The following is a 24,854-nucleotide window of genomic DNA, read 5'->3' as shown; positions in this document are numbered from 1 at the left end:
ACAGAACTACAGGGAGCAGAGAGCATGGACTGGTAGGGGAAAAAATTCTGCTTTTGTCAAATCTGATATCAAGGAAGTACAATCGGCACAAGTAGGCACCAAGTTTGGCTGTAGTTTCTTAGCAATGATAACAAAAATGAAAAAGTTGAGATACACAGTTTCCACTTTCTGAAGGAGGAAATCAAAATTACTTGCAAGGATAAATTTTTCCAGGAACTAAACTCAGGAAGGAATATTGTATGATCTCTATGTATATAAGATAATGAACAAAACCTTCAACTATGATCTTACAGCTTCTATAATTGTCCACCATGCCAGTCTATTCCAAACTCAGCACAATTTTGTGCTAATGAAGTGATATGTGCATTGACATTATTACATTTTGATTTAAGAGATTTATTATAATTGGTGTTGACAGGACTGAATCCTCAGAAACTATCCTGGGTCTACACACCTTGCTAGTGTGTATGAAATGAACGATTATTTACCTCCTTCCATGAGGAGCTTGAATGAAATACTCTGAATGGCAGTTTAGCTGGGAATAGAAATCACGTTATTTTTTCCTCTGCACTTCAAAAGCACGTTGAGGAAAAGTTTTTGTTTTGTTTATGCTCATGAGAAGACTCCTGCTTGAGAGCTGATCCTCTGGAGATCATCTGTCTTTTCTCTCAGGTTACTTTAACATTTTTTTCTCTCTCCTTAACATTCTCTATTTTCTTAGCAAAGGTGTCTGTTTTATCCCTGCTTTGCACATGGTGTGTATATTCAGTCTGGGAACTCAGGTCATTCCTCGCTTCTGGAAAGTCCTTAGTCCTGATCTTTTTAAATACTGCTTCTCCTCTATTTCATCTTCTTTCTTCCTCTCTTTCTCTTTCTTTCTTTCTTTCTTTCTTTCTTTCTTTCTTTCTTTCCTTCCTTCCTTCCTTCCTTCCTTCCTTTCCTTCCTTCCTTCCTTTCTTCCTTCCTTCCTTTCTTTTCCTTACTTCCTTCCTTCCTTCCTTCCTTTCTTTCCTTTCTTTTCTTTCTTCCTTCCTTTCTTTCTTTTCCTTCCTTCCTTCCTTCCTTTCTTTCTTTCTTTCTTTCTTTCTTTCTTTCTTTCTTTCTTTCTTTCTTTCTTTCTTTCTTTCTTTCAGTATAGCCAGTTTGCAATGTTGTGTCAATTTCTGTTGCACGCATTCTTTGTTTTTCTGATATTCCTGTAACCTGTATTTTGCAGGCTGTTATTTTATTCTCCATGTGTCTTACTTGCTCTCTTATATTTTTTTCAATCTTTTTCTTTATGTTCTGTCTCGTTGAATGCCTTAATACTACCTTAATATTACCTTCCAGTTCATTTTTTTTTTCCAACTCCATTGAATCTAGAGTTTACCTTACGTATTAATTTTTTTTAAGGACCATATTTTTCAGAATTTTTAATGGTACTTTTTCACCTACTCTGCTCTTCTTTCCCTTCTGTCTATTTTGTTTTCATAGTTTCTTATTCTTTATGAACATTATTCCTTCCCTTATCACTTTGAGGATAACTAACATCCTTATTTAAAACCAATTGTTTTCATTTCACATGCAGTGAATTCATCTCCCAAACATTGCTTTTACTGACTTTCTTAGTATTCATTTTACTTATCTATTTTGGAATTTTGATTTGCATACTCATTTTGGATAGTATTTACATAGCTTCTCTGTCTCTGTCTTCATTCATATCTCCCTGTTTGCCAGTATTTTGGTTGCCTCCATCCAGCGTCCGGGAACCCTGGTCCAGAACCAGATCGGTACCTTGCAGCTCTTGTTCTGCCCTGAAACTGGTGATGTCACACCTCCAGGCGCCAAGTCAGGGAGTACGCTGGCTCAGGTCTTGGCTAGCAGGCTGTGTCTGCTTTATCCCGCCACCCCCCAATACTCAGCTTTCTAGGGAGACCTTTCACCACTTTGCTGAACCTGGTTTCAAGCACAGAGGCTGGCTCAGGTCCAGGCTTTTGATGGGGCACTGTTAGCCCCAGTTGTTCTGCAGAAGACAAACTCCTGCCTGCTCCTGACTCCTTTCCTACCCAAATTCTGTAGCCCCTCCCACTTCTTCAGCTTCACTTACTGGTATCTTTCTGTTTTTTTTGTTTTCTCAGCCATAGAGATATTTGGTTTTTTATTACGGATATGTCTTTAAAATGTCTTTCTTTTTTATAGTTTATCTATCAGTTTAGGTTTTTAGAACCAAGGAGGCAGTAAGGAGTGTCTGAGTGGGGGGAAAGAAGAGATAAAGGCTAAACAAACAACACCATCTTTACAGGAAATCTTCATTATTTTCCAAACTATGTCGGCAACCTATGAACCTAATGACATGAGGGACAATGTCTCCTCTTGGAATCTGAATTAAGGAGAAGGAACAGCCCCACGTCTCTCCCCTCCTCCGTTAGCTAACCCATGGGTCCCAGAGCCCTTAAATGAGAATCATCTGAAACACTCATTTAAAATGCACATTCTTGGGCCGCTCTCCAGATTCCCCATATGGGGACATCTGAGGGTGGGAGCCCAGGGGTTTGCATCTTTAACTGCACTGAGCTGTGTTTTTGCAAATAAGCTGTGAGGATCAGTGCCTCCCCAGCAACCTCCTAACTGTAACACCCTGTTTCTAAGACTCTCCCAGGCACTCACTCCTGCGGTCCCAAGAGGGATAGCGAGGGCGCTGAATAGAACCATCAGCTCCACTTTGGACTTTATATAGGAAAGGAGACCCTTGAGGTCGAAAGCCCTCCACAAAGTATCAGAAAAGCAAGGAACTATGCTAAAATAGTTCTCTTGTTATTTACTTGTAAATAACCTTCCGTGTAATCACCACGGCGCCTACCTGGAGACTGACGAGCCGTGTCAAGCTGGGGAGTGGAGAAAGCTACGAGGCACAGGCTTTAGATAATAGTCCTTGACCACTGGAGAGGCTTAGGGATAAGTCCATGTGCCAAAGCCCCGCAGTGCAGGGGGCCCCCGGCAGGCTGATGCCCCATTTTAACTTCCTCCTTTCCACCTGCCTTCGAGCACACTGAAGCAATGACAAGAAAAGAAACGTGAGTCAAGTAAATAGGATGGCATACGCTTGTCCCACACACAGTTAACTGCACAAGGAGAATGCACTCGGCGGGCAAAAAGGAGAAAAGATTCAAAAGACACTTTAGTTCAGATAGAGTGAGTGAAGAAAATGCTTTCACCTCTCCCCACTAGCAACGCAAGATGGTAAATCAAAAATAAAGGGTGATGCTTCTCCCCAAATATTTCCATAACCTGGGAAAACTTTTCTGCTTTCTCTCTGTTCGTGCGCTTTTCATTTGTGGTCCTAATTTGAAGACGGTTCCTTGTCCTTGCCCTTGCGCTGCTGTGAGCCTCTCCTGATCGCTTCTTCACCGTCATGGGGCATGCATGCTTCTAGAACTTCCCAGTCAAAAGCAAGTCCCCTTAATGACAGCAATGTGTTCTCGCTGGAAAGTCACAGGATTATTTTACATAAGAAAAAAACTCTCTTTAAAAAATCTGCGTGCCAACATGCCAGCTGAGAGCAAATCATTAGCAAGGCCCAGCAAAGAGAAATACTGCGTTTCTCTGAAGACAGTGGGAAAGCTGACCCTGCCTCTCAAGCCTCTTTTGCCCTCCCTCACATCTGCCAGATACGAGCGCAGTCCAGACCACACACGCTGATCTGTGAGATGTCTTTCCGAGGATGCTATTCTCAGAACAAGAACATTAGAGTGTTGCCTGATTCATTATTATACACTTGACCATGTCATCATAATTGTCTTCTTCATTATTGACGTTTTCCCAGCACCCCTGGCTTTTAGTCTTCTGTATCAGACACTGGAGGGGTTTTCAACAGGACACGATCCTTGTGAACTTAAAGTCAGACAATGCAATACGGTCATCACATAGATGTTTTTGAAGATGTGTCAATAACTAAACAGAATGTCCTGGGGTTACTTTAGTTACAATGAGAGGGCCTCGCCTTCAGCTGCTGGGATGAAAGGAAATATGCACTTTGCGACTCAGACTGGGAGAGGAACTGTATTTCCTCATAGAAATGGTGACAGAGCAGGAGGATTGCAGGTTTTATTTTCCTAGGATGTCTCTCTCCTGAGAGATGACCCCAGCGCAATGCCAGGTGCCCCAGTCAGATAAAAGCCAGCCTTCCTTTCCAGTGGTGACGACCTCCCCACGGGAACACGTCTCTCGCAAAGGATCTCCTTCATCTGTCTCCAGAAGAGGAGAAGAGGAAACACAAGAAGCAGCAGCTGGTGCGGAGCCCCAGTTCCCATCTCATGGATGTGAAATGCCCCGGATGCTATAAAATCACCGCCCTCTTAGCCGTGCACAAACAGTAGTTTTGTGTATTGGCGGCTCTCCTGTCCTTTGCCAGCCGACAGGAGGAAGAGCAAGGCTTACAGAAGGATGCTCCTTCAGACGGAGGCAGCACTAAAAGCACCCTGAACCGAGATGAATGGGAAACCATCCCAATAAACACATTTTGGATTTAAAAAAAAAAAAAGCCAGCCTTGCAGCTAGAGGCAAGACCAAAGATGTCCATTGGGTTAAACTGGCATGCTGGACAGAAAGAGTCTCTAGGAAAACCTCTGCAGTGCTGAAGGTGGATGTTGCTAGGAGCCACACTGAGTTGCTCCGGCTCATGATCTTTTCTTTCTCTCATTTGGGGTGCTTCCCGCCTTTGTCAGGGAGCCGCAGCGCCATAAGCCCGTTTTAGTAATCTGAAACCTCCGCCTGCCATGTTTACCTAAATCCTGGACTGGCCTTGGTTATCTGGAACCTCTCTCGCTGCTTTTTTGTTGTCTTAGTACAACCAAGCCTGAGGTTTCATGTTTTTAAATAATGCCCACACGAACTGAACAGGAAAGGGGCTGCCAAAAGCCACGCAGAGCACCTCATGTGATCCTTTTCTGAGTATTTCATCGTGAGTAACTCTGGCCAGGAGACAAGGGTTCTTGAGGAAGAATGCTTCTTGAATGAATGCAGAAATTCTATTTCACCCACACTGAATCCACTGAACTTTAATGAGTAGAGTGTCACATAAAAAAAAAAGACTCTTTATTTTAAACTTTTCAATTGGGCATGTTCAATCTGATTTTTAAAAAAGAGCCAAAGTGTTCTGTGATGTTAACCAGCCATAGCTGGCGGCTTTTTCTCTAATTCCTTGCCAGCCTACCTCTGCCCAGCTTCATGTCAAGAATACTTCTGTTTTCTCCTTTTCAAGGAGGGGACCCTTTTAGTCCAAGAGGATAAATATTTGCAGTTAGTGCTAAAGTTTTCTCTAGAAGAACACAATCTTTCCAGTCAATCGGCTCTCAAACCCTCACCCCAAATTTCCAGGAATCTGATATATATTTCTGTCTGAATTTTATTTTTGTTTTATTGTCACAGAAGGCAAGTGACTAAGGAATCTGGATGAAAGGGCCTCTGGGAGGAATTGTTGATAAATTAGTGTGTTTTTGTGTGTGTGTGTGTGTGTGTGTGGAATTTGGGAGAAAAAGTTGAAATACAACTAAGTTAATTTTTATCTCTTTTTTTGCAATGATTTACTATCAAGAGGATCTGAAAGGAGACGCTCCCTGTGCAACGTCATGTCTCTCTCTGCACACTTGGGTATCAGATTACGACCCTGTTTTCCTTTTTCCCAGGGTGAGTTTATGGATATCCTTCTAGACACCTCTTACAAAGGTAGCAAGTCAGGATTAATGACGAATTCATCTCTGAAGAAAGAAGTGGAAGGTACATTTGTACTTAGTGGTTCAGGATTATAACAATGGGCAAGAGTTTGCTATAAACACTTGAAAAAAATCTCAAGGTTAATTCTGTTGATTATGTGTACATCAATTCTGAAAGGGATTTTTAAAGTGTTGGCATTGCCATTCTAGTACTCATGAAAACTTTTTGACAAAACAGAAGGAAGATCGGGGACTGAAGACTGAATTCCTCAAGACAGCACAAAGCAGCAAAGGTATTAAAGAAAAACGAGGTCATTTTCTAGTGATCTAATGGGATGTCTTTTTTAAATGATGTGATGTATTTTGAACAAATGTCAATTTCATTATTGAGACTTTTAAAATTCAGAGTCATTCTTTATAGCTTTAATATGTTCAGTCCCAAGTCTTTCTTCCTATTGAAGGTCAGTATGTAACAACATTCATTCACTCATTCACTCAACAAACGCTTAAGGTCCCAGGCCCCAACACCAATGTCATTCAGGTTACAATGTTATAAAAAGTAACAAATAATGTGACATTTCCTCTCTTGTTGGAATGACATTATTTAAAAGATCTGAACTACTTACTACTAGCTTTTTCTTCACAGAGGTTTCAAGGGTCACGTTTCCCTGTAACATGTTATTTTGATAAATTTCCTTGCTGTGAAATGAGGCATCTGAGCCTGAGAATCTCTATTTCTCTTTAAATGAATAGATCTTGGTTGTATTAAAATTCCACCTAAAAGGGTAACATCCCACCTAGGAGTGAAAACATTAGTTTCATAAATTGATAACCAAGTTTATGCCTTCTCATATTACGGAATTCATTCTACGTGAGATTGGTTTTTATGTTACAACTCTGTCCCCCAGAACTGAATTGAGCTATTCAGGGAACGGATATAAAGCAATAAAATGGATTTCCAGATGCCACACATCAAAACTCAATCCTCTTATTTTATAGTTACACCACGGATAGAAAGTTGCCCAAATCACCAACTTAAAGTTCTAATCAGCACAAAAGGAATGGAAGCAAACAGTATTCTGGATGTAAAGGTGATCATTCTTTTGTGTCTCACTGTACATCTCACTTTGTTTCACTGCCTTCCTTCGCCCTAAAAATCTGAAGATGGCAAATCTTCTTGTCTCCTTGTCAGGACAAGAATTAAAGGTCCGCAATGTAATTAATCAAACATCATCTCAGTCTGTTTTTGTTAGTTGAAATGGAGGCAAAAATTAAAACATGCTTTTTGCAAATTTACTTTTTAACATTAAAACACCGTCTGACATTCCTCTCTCCATAGGCTCTTAAGGAAGTTACAGAGAATCAGATGTTCAGAAAGCAAGAACAAGTCACTGGTAAAGCATCGCCTTATTTTAAGAGGAAGAATGGCCCTTATTAATCATCTGAAAGTGTTTACAGGTGAAGAAACTGAGGAACGGGAGTCATGGCCCTGGGCAGCTTCCGCTCCGGGTGTATGTCAAGTCCCTTAAGGAGGCCATGACGTTTGTCATCCTTCTCCATCTCCTCGAAGTGTCCAGCCCAGTTCCATGCCCTCTGTGTGCTCTCACTCACCCCTGTGAGGTGCAGGGCCTCCAGATCCACCAGTGTACAAAGGGAAAGGGGATGAGAGGGGTGAGGAGGACGCTGGCCCTGCTCTTGTCAACTCAGTTACAGAAAGCAACTCCGAGCACAACAGGAGACATTCTGGAGAGCAGAGGGACGTGTGGGAGGCACACGGGGAATGTTCCCTGAAGGAGGCTGGGAGCCGCTTTTACCCTCCCGGGGACCAGGTGGAAGTCACAGGGGAACGGCGGTGGGTGAAGCCTTTGGCCGGGGAGCACCAAGCAGCTACACCTACGATCTTTTTCAGGTCTGGGTGCTGGTGTGAGTCCTCACACACCCACCAAAGAGCTGAGCCAGAAGTTTGTGAAAATAGTGCCACACGAAAGCCCCATTCAGCTGCCTTCCTGACGCTCCCTAATCCATTTAGGAGGAGATCTGCCTTGCACGGAAAAGTGTCGGCACCCAACGAAGGGCTTTCGAGGGGAGTCAGCGATTCTGTGCCCGCACCTTGGCCTTGTCCTCAGCTCACAGGGCCCTGGATACATTTCTCAGGCTCCTCTGATGGGAGCTGTATTTCCTTATCAACAGTAGGCTTACCCTGATGGCATTTCCTAAGTGTCATCCCGCTTGAACACAACATAATAGAACACATTAATTGATAAACGTGCTTTATTCACACGCTGTAGTTTGGGGCCTCCGGAGCTGAGAATTCGGAGCAGGGAAGCACGTGCTTCACGCGAGCACAGCCTCGACATTTTTCATCAGCCCGGCTGCGCTGCCTGCACACGCGACGTGTCAGCGCGAGGAAGTGACAACGCGGCCTTCGCGGCTTCCCCTGCTCAGCGCTCTGATCAGGCAAACGCTGTCAACTTCATTTGTACTCGGTCCATAAAGAGGGTGGCGTCCTGATCTTCTCTTCAAATTCTGGCCAGCTTTATTGATGGCTCCCATGTCTGCCTTAGTTTTGCTTCTATTTAAACACCCAAATTTGTTTTTTTCCGGTGATAAATTACCTCACTTTGCAGGTGTCATTTTTCATATTCCAAAATAATATTTCTGACCTTGGGAAAGATTGAGATTGAATACTCTCTGGTAACTATGCACAGATTTTTCACGTTTAGGTTACACGCTGCAAACCTGTTAAGAACTTTATATTTAAGTTCACGAAATCTTACTGCCCTGAATAATGTTAGGGTGGTGGTTAACCTTATTTTCCTGAAAGAAAAGGGGAAGTAAAACTTTCAGGATTTCTTTAAAAAGATTAGATTGTGTGGGTGGTGATGGCGCAAACGAATTGGTAAAATTTCTGAAGCACAATGATAAGCCCAAGTTTTTATTACCAATTAAGAAAATAATCTATAAAAAGTTTGTTTTTCATGGAGGTGCTGGGGATTGAACCCAGGACCTCACGTATGCTAAGCATGCACTCTACCACTGAGCTATACCCGCACCCCCGCCCAAAATAAGCTTTATCCAAAAAAGAATCTGCTCTTAAACTGTATCCTGCTTTGCAAAGGTATCTTGCTGTCCCCTGGGAGTAAGAATGTGCCTACCTTAGCAAAGACCTACCATGACTTCTAGAGAAGGAGATGAAAGCTAATCCTCTTCTCTGAAGAACAGATAATATTGAAACTTAATTTAATCGGGTGCCCCACCTCCATTTTACTCTCCCAGTCACCAGACAGCATGTCCACAACTGCCTGAAAGTCTTCAAGACAAAACGTGACACAGGATGTACAGCAGTCTTGCATTTGTACTTACAGGTAAGATACACTGCATCCTGCCTGTGGCAAGTGACAGGAACAACAGTCAGAGGTCTTCTAAAGCAGATACACAATCTTTTATTTATTATAGACCTTTTTCTTGTTAAAGCTGTACCATCATTCTATCTCAAAATAATTCCTTATGCTCTGTTTGTTGGAACTATGAAGGTAGAGCCTTTGTAAAAATGTCTTACTGGAGAAATCTTATTCTTGACTGATCAACCTTAGGACTTAAAAGTACATTTCACTTGACTGAACTACCATCTTCGCCAAACCGTATCTGAGTGACAGGAATACTGAATAGCCTGGCTTTGGAAACGCTCACGTTTACACTTGGGTCATATCTTAGGCACAAAATATGGATGTGACCAAAACAAGAAATCTAAAAGCAATTTTAAAATAATTGAACTGTGAACAAAGATATTTGAGAGGAAAACCAGCTTTGGGACATAAATGCATTTCCATTATGGTTATATGTTTCCTTTTATTCTCAAGTCAGATTTGTCAGAGAAATGATAAAAAAAAAATCCTTCCACTGAAGAAAAAGTTATATTTTAGATAAATATCGTATTTTATTCTTTCAAATTATATTCAAATATCATACAGTGTACAAAAATTTGAGTTGCCTCACAAAGCACTCATTTGGTCCACCAAAATGTATCGATATAATTTCTCTCTGACTTCTTTGTTCACATTGTAATTGTGGGATAAGAAAATCTCAAGCAAGGGTAGCAAACAGGAAGTTTTACCCACATGAAAATTCCGATGAAAACCAAACCAGCGCCTTGATGTTCCCCCCAAAGAGGTGAAGTATATTAAATTTTCTTTTAAGCTCACTGGAAAATTTCCATTATGTCCACTTTGATTTATTCTGGGCTATGGATGTGCACATGTTTATTTTTATGGTTGGTTATGTCTGTGTTGGCCCAGAAAACAGACCACTGTACTAACGTCAGTGCAAAAAGCACAGAGCTTTGAAGGCTACACCAACTCTGTTTTTACTGTAACAGCAGCCGGTTAGTATATAAGGTTTGGAGGCATGTGGAGCGGCTGGACCAAAGAACTGTACACCAAGGGAGTACACATTTTTGCAGAGATGGTATTTTACCCATTAAGTCAAAAAGAGTTAAAATAAATCTTTTCCCCCATAGATTTGAATGAAATGTTCAAGAATAGCAAATGAAAGGACTTGTGGGGTTTTTTTTTTTTTTTTTTGGTGGGGGGAGGTAGTTAAGTTCGTTTGTTTATTTTTATTTTTAGAGGAGGTGCTGGGGATTGAACCCAGGACCTCGTGCATGTGGAGAATGCGCTTTACCACTGAGCTATACCCTCCCCCTCGACCTGTATTGATATTCCAATAATGTGACGAACTGAGCACCTATTGGGTTCTTGAGACCTGCCCATCACCTGAACCGAGAGCAGTTCTTGAGCTGCCCTTCATGGAGGGTAGGAAATGCTAACAGGTAGGTGTATGAGGACCAGTGCTCCACACAATTACATGGTTCTGGTATCCCTTCCATTTATGACCTCTGACCGTTTGTCTTTGTTAATCAATATCTGTCAACTCTGTTTAGCACAGATAAGAAGGGTTACTGTGAAGTGGGTTGGTGAATAGATAAAGTGGTCTCAACGTGGAAATGGCAGTAATGGACCACACCATCCCCTTCCCATCCACTTCCTTATCCACTCCTTAACAAGGTTTCATCTCTATTTTGAACTATAATGGATAAAGAAGAAAGAAAACAATAAATGAATGCCTTTAAATTTTTAACCCCCGAATATCAGAGAAACTAACTCCCCTGTGCCCAGACATTGAAAGAAATCTTTAGGTTTTATAACAGACAAATGCAAGAGAAATTCACAGCATAAAAGTAATAAAATATGTGACTCAGTGTCTCACTTAATATTCTTACTCATCTGTGGCCCGGAAAAAAAAAAAAGGAAAACCATTTTGATAAAACAGATGTTGAATGGTCTCAGTGGAAAATGATTGAAGACTTGCACCATGTAATTATTATAAAATACCACACATCTGGTACAAAGTTTGGCCTTAAATCAAAAGTCATTTAGGACAAAATGAGCCAGGAGACTTCTGGCCTCATGAAAGTCTGAGCTTGGAGTTTATAGCATGATTTCAACTTTAAGTTCTCTTGACCAAATTTAATTTATTTCATGACTGAATGGCAAGTTTCTCCAAACCACCAAACAAATAATTAGGACATTAAAAGGGAACTGTGAGCTATGATTTCAAAGAAAATTTAGCAATGTAAAATTGTACAAAGCAACCTAGCTCCATGGGAAAAAATAATGAAAGTATGTAGACCGTTTACAAACGACCTTTTCATTCATGAAAAGCTAAGGTCTCAAAGGAACACTGGAATAACTTGCATATGAGTTTATCACTAATCCATCACCAGGAAAAAAACTGCAAGCTGAGAGAGGACCCGCTAATGTATTCTGAATCCACTGGAGCAGAAGCAGGAATGTTCTGGCTGTAATATTTCTCTCCATCGTTGCAGCCATCTGCCTGTCATGGGTCACATACACGATGTGCCATCAGCAGAGAGCTGCTCTGCATTTATATTTATCAAAAGTCAAATCTCGAAGCTGGTAATGCCTTGTTTTCTTTCTACCTTGCAAGCGCAATGTAAGTCCTAAATTAATCTGATAAATAAAAATTGCAGGATGCTACCACGTAACCCCTTCTAAGTCAACAACTCTCAGAGGAAGCTGTGATTTTAGACCCGAAAAAAGAAAAACTTTTGGAAACCAAGTGAGACTGGTAAGAATGAATCTGAACACTCTTGGAGCTCCCTTAGTTAGAAAAATAGAGCTTAAAAAATATGTTTGTGTTGTGAATTTTTTTGATTCATTTCAAATACACGGTTCTATTTATCATACTTTGTTAGGCTGCTGGATTGTTACAAGTTTATCCATCTTCTCAATTTTATTTTTCTCATCCACAAAGATGTTTTATCTTAAAAATAACTTCAATGTTATATGTAATATGCCAGCTTCACAATATCAGCAGTACTTGGAAATAAATGAAATGTGCCTTATTTAGCCAACACACAGTGTTTTATCAATATGCAAACAGAAAAATGTCATGTAATGAGATGATTAAGAAAAATATGAGCTTTGTGTCTTAAAGGTTATCCATTTTAGGTTACAGTAATTGATCCCAGTCACTTCAAATGTTTAAAACATTCCAAACCCTCAGCCAAATGTTGGAGAAATAACTCTGCCAGAATTTCAGTGGAGAAAATTTTAGAAGGCTGTTCAAATCCAAAGAAAAGGAAAAATATATATTATTGCTGAAAGTCGTACGTGTGTTCTGCTTTCCAATGAAAACCATGGCCAAATAAGCTTTCATTAAATTGGAACAAGATGACAAATACTAAAGCTGAAATGCCTACAGTAAATTGAAACGTTAAGCATTACATAAGGTCTCTAACGTGTAACCAAAAAAGTTTTTTTGAGACAGAAAATAAAAGAAAATATTTTCAATATCTTAACCTCTATCTCCTCTTTCCCCCAAGACACACAAGTAAAATAGATAATGGCCTTTGAAACCGGACTTTAGTTTTTAAAACAGCAAATGAGGAATGCTGGTTAATTCAGACGTTTCACTACCAAGATGCTACACCTAGAGGCGTATTTACAATAGTTGCAAACACAGGCTATCTGAGACCCTTTTACCGCTGTCAGGTGAAGTGACAGATTGTCAGAGACTCACTCACCATAAACTTCACCTTCACAACAATAACACATTGTATAAAAACCTGCAAACTGGCAGGCGAGCGATGATCTTACTGCACGGCAGTTTGGGGTACATTTTCCATCTTCTATGAAGGTTATAACAGAAACTGAACAAGTAGTGCGTTTTACAGCTCAAATGGGCCGTGGCATAATACAGAGATTGCGGGGGGGAGACGTGTTTTGTCATCGTCTGAAGGAGCAAGCAGATTTGCCAGTTTTTCTTCTGACCAGGTAGTGGAAATATCACCAATCGCTGGTGCCAAGAAAACGCACAGCTCATTTTCACACGCAAAAATACATACTTGTAAGCAAACTGCACCCGTTACGGGAGCACGCTGCTGACTGTCCTGGCAAGACGCTAATGCAGAGGGAGCCACAGGCACCAGCCTCTGCAGCTGCTGTCATGCTATTTGCACTTCGAAGGAAATGCTTAATGTGTTGGGAATTCAGTTGGGAGGGAAGAAAAAAGTCTTGACTATTTTAAAGATGAGGGAAAAAAAAAAAAAAAAAAAAGACCAGTTTAAATATTCTGAAACAGTGTCTCCACTCATTCCCATCCAAAATACTTTACCAAAAACATTTACTCACAGGACTCACATTTTAACCAAGGCGTGAACTGGGCATTTGACGTCTGCTCACTCCTTTAGGTCCCTCGTAGCTATCTCAGGCTGTGTGCCATGGCTTACCAGCTCATCAGACAACGCACCTGAAAGCTCACATGGGCGTGCTCAAGTGCCCGCGGTGGCTCACGAGCCTGGCAGGGCCTGTGCTCGCCGTCACAAAACCAAGCCTGGGACTGTGCATGGTGTAAACACAAGTAGGCACTCCATAGATACTTGCTGGATTACGCTGAGTGAGTTGAACTGAACTGAACTGAACTGAATTGAATTGAATTGAAGTGTGGGCAAATCTCCATTTTAACTTCCAAATGATAGGCCAAGTCTTTGGACTTACTCTGTCTAAGACCCAATTGTTGTCTTGTTCTAAGAGGAACCTACCAAATGCTTTCTGATGCTAATGGAATGACTTCTCCCCTTAAAGAGAGAAACCTACCTATGGCCACAGGTGTATGTTGTTGAACTGGCTATTACCTAAATAAAAAATGCAAAATGTAATGTTTGACCTTTCCTCCAACTCTCCATGGCTTTGCCAACCACATTTCAAGTCTTCACCCACCAAGTATGTAGACTTTATTCAAATTCTCTTTGCCCGGGTTTGTTCCCAGGGACTCAGGACAGTGGGACACAACTACGTACGAGACACTTTCACATCCCTGTCCCTTTGATTTGCCCCTGTGATCGTCAGTCAAGTTTAAGTCAGTTAGTCCTAACTGGGTCATTAGTCAACAACCACTAAATTTCTACTATGTACAGTGTATGACAGCACCACCGAGAGAGAGGAATATGCAGCGGAGAGTTGGGCAATTGTCCGGTGAACTCAACAATCCTAGAACAGGTGTGTGGGTGGGTGGGGGAGGGTGTCCCCCTGGCCCTGCCCCGCCCCTGCCTTCCTTCTCTCCAGAGCAAAAGGCATATGACCCAAAGCTAATGCCTGTCTGGGAGCTAGAATCAATCTCATCCTCAGTTAAAAAAAAAAAAAAAAAAAAACAACAGAGAAGAAAAAACTCAATGTGCTCTACTTTCAAACATAGAGGGTTCAGTGACAAGCTCCCTCCACAGGTCTGACTTTGTTTCACTTCACAGTACAGACCCCCTTTTCCTGCATTCTGCTTCATTGCATTTTTTACAGATTGAAGGTCTGTGGCCACCCTGCCAGGAGAAGGTCTACCGGCACCATTTTCCCAGCAGCATTTGGTGTTTCTATGTCGCATTTTGGTCCTTCTCTCCATGTTTCAAACCTTTTCATTATTATTATGTTTGCTATGGTGATCTGTGATCAGTGATCTTAGAGGTCACTACTGTCATTGTTTTGGCATTTTTTTTTTTAGTAAATACAGCATTTAAAAATTAAAGGTATGTACATTTTTTTAGACATAACGCTATTGTGCACACACCAGACTACAGTGTAGCATAAACATAACTTCTATCTGCACAGGGGGAACCAAAAATTCATACGGCTCGCTTTATTGCCATATTCATTGCATGCAGGTGTCCTGGCCCGAACCTACACAATCTCTGAGGTCTGCCTCTAAACGGGCTTTCGCCTTGCTCTTGAGACGAAGGGTCCCTGTGAGTGGAGTCCCTGTATTTGAATTTCTATTTGCAAAGACTGTCCATCGCACCGGTTTCCGCAGGACTAGAAGTCCTCCTCTAGTACTGAATCCCGCACTTCCTTAAAACAGAGAACTGGAAACTGCGCCCGTGGGTTACCGCACGGAAGCACTAAATGAAGTCACCACTGGGCCTGGCGTGTCATTCCACCTGATAATTGTGAGCCAGCAGAGGAAGTAGAGCAAACATCTGGCGCGGTGGTTCTCAAAGTGTGGTCCCCAGGGCGGCAGCGGCTGCCAGTTCTCAAGCCCCCAACCCCAACCCCCCAAGACCTACTGAATCCGAGACTCAGGGGATGGGCTCAGCTTTAACATCCTTCCAGGGGATTCACAAGCTCACTGAAGTCTGAGGACATTGTCTGGGGTCAGATTTTGCGAGAGATGCCTGTGTTTGATTTCCAGCCTCACCACTTGCTACCGTGGTGCCCCGGGCAGGCGCTGTTCTAACCTTCCATAGCCTTGGGCGAGTCATCTGTAAATGGAGTTAAAATGCACATCGCCGAGTCAGAACAAGCGCTTCACGTGGCCCCCGGGACACAGTCAGTGCTCAGCTGTGCTGTCCACTCCTGGGCCCTCCATTCACTACCTTGCTCTGCTCTCCCACCATTACCCACCATGACCTCTTATTTGAAATTTTTAATATCAAAACTACTTGTTACCTGTCCACTTTCTGCTCACATTTTTTTTTTCTCGAATTGAGTCAGGGTCTCAGTGGGTCTCAATTCCAGTCCAGAGCCACCTAGATCTCCCCCTTCCTTACACAGCTAACTCCTCTTCATTCCTAACACACAACAACATGTACAGTTGTATTTGACTCCACATGTGATTTCAGGATTCCTTTCTTTTTAATCAATCTTGTGGTTTTTCATTTGTATACTGACTGGAAAGATGTGTTTCTTTTATAAAATTCAACCCAGTCGAGGTTGGATTCAAAGGAAGTCATAGACAAATACAAAATCTTTTTTATTAACAAGATCTAAAAAAAGGATTTTACAGGAAACCCATAATCGATCGGCAATAATTTATGTCAGCTAAAAAGGCATGATAAGGGTAAGTCTCGCTATTTCTGCATGCTTACCTTGGGCCAGCTTCTGCTATTTTATTTCAGAGTCACAACTACCTTGCGAAGTAGATGGTGTTAGCCCCATATTAGGGTTAAAAAAACCCGAGGCATAGGGGTTTTTAGTAAACTAGATGACAGTCTCACAGCCAGAAGTGGCAGAGATAGAATTCAAATTCAGGGCTGTCTGACTCCAAACACTGTACTCTTTTTACTGCTTCTAGAAATATGGGCTTCATCATAATAGTGAACTTGCACTTAGACCCCCATGCTCCACAAAGATGCAGAAAACTGGATGGGAGCCAGAGAGAAATCCAGGTGATGAAAGGAACAGAATGAATGACTAATGAGAAAATGAGAGAAATCCAAATGTGCTTAGGGTGAAGAAGAAAGTGAAATATGACATAACTGTTTATGGAGCAAAATGGAATTATTATCATGATTGAAAACAGCATGATCTAGGGAAAGAGAACGAGATGTTTCTAGGAAAAGAAACTTTGGGGCAAATTCTTCCCCTTCCCTAACCACCTCAAAACAGTTTTACTTTGAAGAAACTTCTGGATTTTAGCAACTGTAGAAAGGAGTGAAAAATGATCACCTGGGGGCATTTCAGACAATCCAGACAAATATGAAATAAAATAATTCTGCACAGGCAGAGAGAAACCGAATGACCTCGTGGTTCTTGTCAAACTTTAATTTTTATGTTTTTATAAATAACACATTTTTTATTTTTAAAAAGTATAGGCATTTATCCTTCAAGCCTCTTGGGGCTCTTGGCTAAATAATGCATTTTTATCCTTGAATGTTTTCATTTCCCTTTTAACAGGCACAGGATATAAGCAACGCCCCAAATGCATAAAGAAAGCAACAACTAAACTAAATATTTTAAGCATAGTATCTCAGGCAAAAGGAGGTTTGACTATTCTTGCTCTAATTAGACTTATCAGACAGTGCATTAATTTAGTATTTTTATTCTGCATATTTAGCCATGAGGGTCTAATGGTACCCAAATGATTTTTATTTTTGAACCCTGAATGAATTAATACTCCCCTCAAAGCATTTTGAATCTTTTAAATTTTACTTTGATTTCTGTGCTAACAAATGGTGGTGGTGCTACCATGTTGGAAGTTTCTAGCCAACTCTGCTAATGGGTTAATTTTCTGAAAGAACCGGGCGGTAGAGGAGGACCAATGTTATTCTTAAAATGCTTACTACACCCATTTGTTTCAGAAGTGTCATATCAGGGACGAATCAATGTGTTAGGAATGGTCTGATAATATTGTTGAGGGATTAATCTCCCAGCCTAGATCAGCAGCACGATCATCTTTGGCATTCCGTGTGCGCACAGGTCCATTTGAAGCATGAAAAGCCTTCTAATGCCAAACTCTGAGACCCCATATATTGAATGATGTGCCACCATTCAATATTTAATCCTGCAATTGAAGCCACTAAAGGGATATAGCCAAGTAACAAGATGAATGAATCGTGACCTCAAACTTGCAAAAAGACAACCCAAACAATTTATCTTTCTGGCCCGGATGGCATATTTTATCCAATATTCCTATCACTTCTCCTCAGTCTGGGAATTGTAGATTGATCAATGCCACGTTAGCAAATACTTGAAAGGAGAGCTGGGAATTTTGGCCAGCCATTGTTTATGCTTTAAGAATATTCTGGTTCAATTTAGTTTAGCTGAAGTCTAAAATCAAGAACTCCTAATTAAAAATCAATTTAATTCTCTAGACAACATTTTCAAGCAACTGGGGGAAGGGATGGCATAAAATAATCCAGGTCAATGAAAAATGAAATACATAAACAATTAAAACAAAAAAACTTAGAGCTTCATGCCTCAAGCTTACATAGAATTCTTTGAAATTACATAGCTCTCCAATGCAACAAAACTGAACTTCAGCTATTAAGAGGCTAAATTCCACCGCAAGTCATTGGTTAATTGCTTATTACCACATCATGCGGGCAAGTGATCTTATGTTTTTCACAAGCTAAGTAGTCAACCCGATGTATATGTGGTCAGTGCTCATTTATACAGCATTTTGCTTCTGTATGCATGTATGTTTCAATTGTGCAAGGTTAGTTTTCTTTTTATAGTTAAGTGGAGGTGGGGAGTAGAGATGGGCTAGATAAACGTGCCCTTCTCTGCTGCTAATAAAATCCCCGTAATACAAAACATTCTCAGATTTCTTCCCCAGAGAAAAGAATATAAAGTAGGCAGCAAGCGAAACTGGTGGGTTGTTCTAGAAGAAGTTACAGGCCAAACATGGCTCTTGTAGAGATCTCAGGTGCATTGGTGACCTCCCGAGTAACTACACTGCAGGTTTTGAAATAGCCCAAGGGTGGTGCCTTTTTTTTATTGTATTAACTAAATTTTGTTTGGAATCACCATGTGCTACCCACAAACTATTCTTCCCTGGAATTACAATTATAAAATTGTAATTTTTCTCTGCCCTAGCTTGTGGTTTCTGGTCAGTGAATAAGAACTCTAAATGACTCGCATGTCATAATATAAAGCTGGCCGCATTTCAGTTGGTATCTATTATACCCAATGGTTTTGAGATACGGAAGGAAACTTAATGCATACTAGAGCTATCATTATTATTATGAACATGCCTGCGATCCTCCGTGATAAAGTGTCATTGACTTCCTGCCAACTCTCATGGATTGGTGACATTTTGTTAACCAGTCTACTGAAAAAATCTATAACAGGATATTAGATGGTATTTAAAAATAATATCAAAGCAAGGGATCAAGTGAAAGGAATCTTGTACCTTAAAAAATGATAAATGCGAAGTTCGTTAGCTATGTTTGTCAACGTCTACTGTGTATAATCGAATTATTGTATTTATTATGATATTCTAAAGTAAGAAATTGTCTTTTTGGCAGCATACAGATGTTAAATAAATTAGACCAGTACAATAATCATTTCTAGATTTTGATTATATAATATTTGCACACTTTTCTAACCACCTCATTTTCTTTAACTCTCTAATTTTCTATAAGTTATTATTTTCTTGTTTTTCATTTTACTTTTATGTACGTCTACAGTTGCAAATATTTACAGCTTGCGAATAGAGGCAGGACCGTTCATAGCATCTTGCTTTTTTGTTTTTAAAACAGTATTAATCCATCAAGTTTTTATTGAAACAATGCGACCCTCTTAGATGACAGGTAATATTGAAGTAAACACCCTCTTTCCTAATGACTTGTCAACAAGTGCAGGAAAATAAGTAGGAAGAGGATTCAGATGTAAAGATTTAAGTAAACTAATGTGTCACTCAAAAGGACGTTTTCTGTTAGTTATTTTTAATGATGTGCTGCGTAGATACGGTGATGGGAATGGATCTCATTAAGGGGAGATACTCTGATGCTGTCTTTTATCCCACCAAGACAGATAAATGCTATTTATTATTCTTTACCGTTTCTTTTCCCATTGGATCTTTAACTTCAGTCTACACAGATTCTCACAAATCTCACGGATCCTTAACATAAATGTCTCTCCTACTTAGTTCCTCTCCTTCCAATTTTACACCCCAGATAGCGATTCTCATTTACTACTCAGCTTCATTTAAAAAACCGCCAGGACAGCTTCTTCTGGTTTTCCATTGCTTCCTCACTTACCTCCTGCATTTTGAAGATACACGTCCTCAAGAAATTAATGTCTCTGTCAATCTGGGTAACAACGTACTCTTTCATCTGTCTCCATTTCTCTACTGTTCCTCACCTGTCTCCCTTTCTATTTCCACCCCTCCCTCCAAATGCAGGTCTTCCTCTAGATTTGGTGGCTCTCTCCTCTGTCTCCTTCCTTCTGCTCTCAGGAACCGCCCCCGCCACCCCCAATCCCCAGAGCGGTAACTCACGGCCCCACAGCTGCATAGGTCATCCCAAGTCTGCATTTGCAATCCCAGTCTCTCTCCTGAGCACTAGCTCTGCTTTTCAAAAAAGTGCTGGTTCTGGATCAGTGGCTGGACGAACCATGTAGCCAAACACATACGTCAAGTTACATGTAATTAAATCCATTACAGTTGCCATTGGGCGGTGAGCTTATTATTTATTTCATCTTGCGGAAATGATCTCAAGTTGGGTGGTAAAGCGAAAGACGGTGAGTGAATCAACATTTACTGTTTCACAGTTAAAGCTATTCAACAGATTTCAGTTTTTCCCCTCTCCCCAGTGATACCAGACGTGTTAATGCCTCTTATTAATTACCTCAACTCTGTATGGGAGAGCAGGTGGCTACAACGACATAGAGCAGCCTTGAGGAAGAATTACCCTTAACTGTTTAAATCCCAAAGCCCTTATGCCAAAACTAATTTTTTCAGAAACTTGCGGTAAAAGAACATGAGAGAAAATAGCCATCCAGTTTGGTATACCAGTAGCTGGAGAATACTTGCGGTTGAATTATAAGTACAGTGAACTAAAAGCAGGGAAAACTCTAGTCAGATCTCAGTCTCCAGAGCATCTCTTCTAAAATTAAGGAACAAAACGTTTAAGCAGTTTCTTCAGCTTATGTCTAACATTGCTTTAAATTAAATATTATGCCGTATATTCCCATCGCATTTCAAACATAATTTTTTTGGTCTATTTTGCAGAGAAAGAAGCCAATTATAAGAATGATAAGTTAAGAAACATAAAGGAAATTTCTATTGTATTAGTCAATAAACACATATTAAATGCCAATTGTATGCAGGGAGGTGCCAATTACTTCTTTAATGTAGAGCCTCTATTCATTTACCCCTGTTGTTGAGAGACAGAGTAAGCGGGAATACAGCACACTGGACTTGACCTTTGAATAAAAGATGCTACAAGCTAAATAATCATTAAAGGCCATTAAATTCATTGAGCCTGCTCAGTTACTGAAAATGAATGTTGCCTTTTAATTGTGCATTAGTCTAGGTAGTGAGGCAACCTGGCTGCACCATCATTTCTAACAGCTCTGTGGTGGTGTTACCATGATGGAGGCCTCCAGGAGCAGAAGCCAGTGTCTTATGTGACTGTGTCTATCGAGGGCTGAACAGGGGGCATCCAACAACCCTTAGATGAGAGAAATATGTAAGTGGAGTGAGTCGTGTTGGAACGGTTAGGACACCTGGATTTGATTTTAACCTCTGAGATCTAATAGATATGCAACTTTGTACAAGTTAATTAACTTCTCTAGGAATCAGCTTCCTCACCCCTCAGAGAAGACTCTCTTCTCCTCCTTAAACTTGGACATGGTAATGAGCTTCGTGTGATGATCAAATAACACACAGCAAAGTCTCTGTAAGTGGAAGAGCTCACAAAGGCAGATGTTATTTTTATTATTAGTCTAACATGAACGTCTCGAAAAGTAATTCATTTTCTATGCTAAAATAAATTTCACAAAATTTTACAAACATCATCAAATAATAATATGTAATTAAGAAAGGGACAAGAAACATGGGGAAGATGTTAGCCCATGGAATTAACAGCTATGCATTTAAATTTTATTGGATGAAATAAGCATCTGCCTTAGGCAGGTTATTGTGCTGGGCTCTATGGGAATCACCAGGATACGACGGCAATGGACATCACGGCATCCTGGTCCAATTCTGGGGAAAAGTTAAGTCATCTTCCTATAAAGTATGATCTGTTAAGTGTCATAAAGAGGTCAAAGAAGGCTGATGTGGTAGCCACATTGATAAGGATCATTAAAAGCCTTCTGGGGAAAAAAAGTCACTTTTGAGATAGTCAATAATCATGGGCAAGATTTTGAAGGGGAAGAGGCATAGAAACAGGAGTGAGCTTCAGGCTCAACGAATCGCGGGAGGGAAGGAGCAGACGTGAAAGAGGACACGTGGGGCAACGTCACGGGAGCGCGCAGACCATTCGGGAAGGAACGCCCACAAATCACACTGCCTCCACATTTTACTGTTGTCTCACTGCTAACTACCTTGCAGATGAGGGCACACCGCCAGCAACCTCAGAACTGACGCTGCAATCCCACTTCCCAAAGCCGATCCCTGTCTGCCGCTGGCCAACCAGGAAAACCGACAAGAGCCCTCGGTGGGGTCCTTGGTGACAACACCAGTCACGAAGAGGCCACAGCTCCCTTCAAGAATGTGCTTCTGCTAACTTCTTCATATTTATAATGTTCTGTAACTCCACAGCATCACACGGATACAGCCCAGAGGAAATGTAGCAGTTAATAAATTATTAAGCTGGTTTCCTTTAAAACATCAGGACTGGGCAGTACAAAGACTTGCCATAGTCTGTCAAATGCAAACGGATCTGTAAATCTCTGAAAGAAGAATTATCTGAGCGAAGGAGCAGCTGGGCCTGCAGATCCCATGGCCCACCTGGGATCCCCTTACAGCAGCCTGTCACTCTTAAGGAGTTTAATGCTAATACAGTCAATGAAACATAAAACCAGATCGAGGGAGGTGGGCTACGGGCACCCTCGAAGGAACTATCTTATGCTTCATAAAATGACCTTTAAAGAGTCATCTGCTACAAGATAGCTTTGAAACTGCAGCACTGTGCTTGCCCAGAAGTAATCATCGATGCTGGTGACTTGTTTACGATATGATGCATAAACAAATTTCCGCTTTGTCATAGTCTCGGTTAAATAGTTAAATTTCAGATTTCTTTGCTGCTGCTACATTGACTGAGCTAAAATCACTCATTCTTAAAATTATTACAGGTAGTTTTTTTGTTTTTTTTTTCTCCAACAGGTAAAATGGCTTCAAAATTACTTTAGCTCCATGTTGGATTCTAATTTCTCTGACCTGGGGCACAGTTCCTTAACCTCTTTATTCCATCTGCCAAACCTAAATTGGCTCACTTTGCAAAAAGGGCTACAACAGGGTTCTGGTTTGGAGAAGCTGTTGGAACGTGCGGTCTCTGAGCAGAGTTTGTCGGGCAGGTGGGACGGCCAGCTGGTTGGGGGGATCAGATTAGTGGAAACACAAAACTAGTACTTTCATCTGTGCCTCCCTCCCTTCCCGACACAGGCAACAATACTTACAGTCAAGATGAAAAGCTGGAAAACATCCCAGTTTCGTTTAAATGGGAACAGAGATTTGACATGTTAATGATGTGGGATGTACTGAGAGCAGCATCTTCCCTTTTTCCTCATTTATGACTCCAGATATCTCTATAGGGACCTTACAATATAATTGATGTTTAAAATTTCCGTTATGAAAGGGACCAGATTTAAGAACGCTGACTAAGGACTGCAGTGCAGAAGAAGGTTTTCCAGCAGCCTCGACCGAGAGCAGCCCCTGCATCTGTCTCCGGGCCGGTTATCAGTCCGCTCTTGTTACGGGGTCAGCTCCTTTTGGCCATTGACTCCTAACCGTTTCAAAATGGTTCTCGGGTTTGTGATACAGATAAATGTTTCCGAGAAGTCGGGGTAGCTAGAGAGTTTCATGTTCAATTTCAATTATGATCTAAGCTTTATATTCAAAAGCATGATAATACAACAGGGTAACAGCAAATTTCCAGATAGTCCATGAAGTTAATCTTCTACCAAATGTCCCAGGGGAAAAAAAGCATTTAAAACAATAAGTGTGTTGCTAACTTAATAGGATGAGTGTAGATTCTGTAGACGCTTAGAAGTCAGGCAGAGTATTTGACATTTCCAGTGTGAGAGGACAAGGAATGGTTAAAACTTGCTGTGTAACCTCCTATGAAGTATCTAAATGCTTAAGCCTCAAACCTTTACCTATTAAACGTGGTTAATACTCACACATACTTTGTAAGATTGTTTTGAGGATGAAATGAGATAACATAGCAAAAGATTTAACATAGCTTAGTACATAGGACTGCTCGATAAATATTTATTATATTATGATCATCATCATCATCATCATCCCCAGAAGTTTGTTTTCCAGGAAAATAACAAAAGAGAACGAGGTTTCAGGAAGCTTGAGCTGGCCATGGCAAAGGGGTGGGAGTGAAGGTTGGTAAGTGAGAGAGACCAGGAAGGAAGTGGTTCCTGGATGCCAGAGACGTGGTGATGGATCTTGGAGTAACTGGGATGGAGAAGAGACCGCCACGGAGAAAGGAAAAGCAACGCAAGATATCCAGATGGTTGAGAAATATCGTAATTCCCAAGAGCTATTAAGCTTTCCATAACGTGTGGAAGTCCATTCTCCATTAGGGTGAACAGATGCATCTTTACATATTTGCTTCACCATATGGAGGAAAGCCATCCTAAAGCAAGATTGAATTTTTTTTTTAAATTTCCAATGATTACCTCTTAGAATGTAAGGATTCCGTTTAATATATCATTCTTTCTCCTCAAAGCACAAACACTTCCAAAAATACATAAGGTAAAGACTCTATCTTTCGTGGGTTAACAGCACCCCAGCTTTCCCGTGAGGTTCTCTTTTGGGAGAGCCTGTTCTTGGGGGTAAGTTATTTTTAGGTTTCCCCATCATACCGTGCTATGTTTACTAAAACTTTGAAGCCACAGTCACACAGATTCTTTTGTGAATGCTGACTGATTGCAGGATTGATTTTCTCCAAACAGTAACTCACAGTATTCACCTTCTCTTTCTTACATTCCAAGGCAATAAACAGTGAGATTCTGCCACTTATGACATAATAACACGACGTTGATTTATAATATTCTTGCTAGAGTTTTCATCTTTTTAAGGTAAATATTACTTTTCTTAGGTATAAGATCAAAGGTGACACAATTTTTTAAATGCCTTTTCAATGTCAGTTTAGTTACTTTACAAGAATGCCATTGGAGGGGTGAGCAGGTAGCTCAG

The 24,854-nt window shown here is 40.9% G+C and overlaps 1 protein-coding gene and 1 pseudogene across 2 annotated transcripts in view; one reads left to right on the top strand and one right to left on the bottom strand.

The window, feature by feature from the left end:
* Window positions 1-24,854, bottom strand: part of TENM3 (teneurin transmembrane protein 3) — a 539,016-nt gene that overhangs the window by 315,900 nt on the left and 198,262 nt on the right. The window lies entirely within an intron of this gene.
* Window positions 1,820-8,447, top strand: LOC123616398 (small ribosomal subunit protein eS27-like; annotated as a pseudogene).

This window comes from Camelus bactrianus, chromosome 26 (assembly GCF_048773025.1).
Source record: "Camelus bactrianus isolate YW-2024 breed Bactrian camel chromosome 26, ASM4877302v1, whole genome shotgun sequence".
Classification (NCBI taxonomy): domain Eukaryota; kingdom Metazoa; phylum Chordata; class Mammalia; order Artiodactyla; family Camelidae; genus Camelus; species Camelus bactrianus.
Note: the sequence above shows the minus strand (reverse complement) of the source record. Positions and strands in the feature narration are given on the sequence as shown.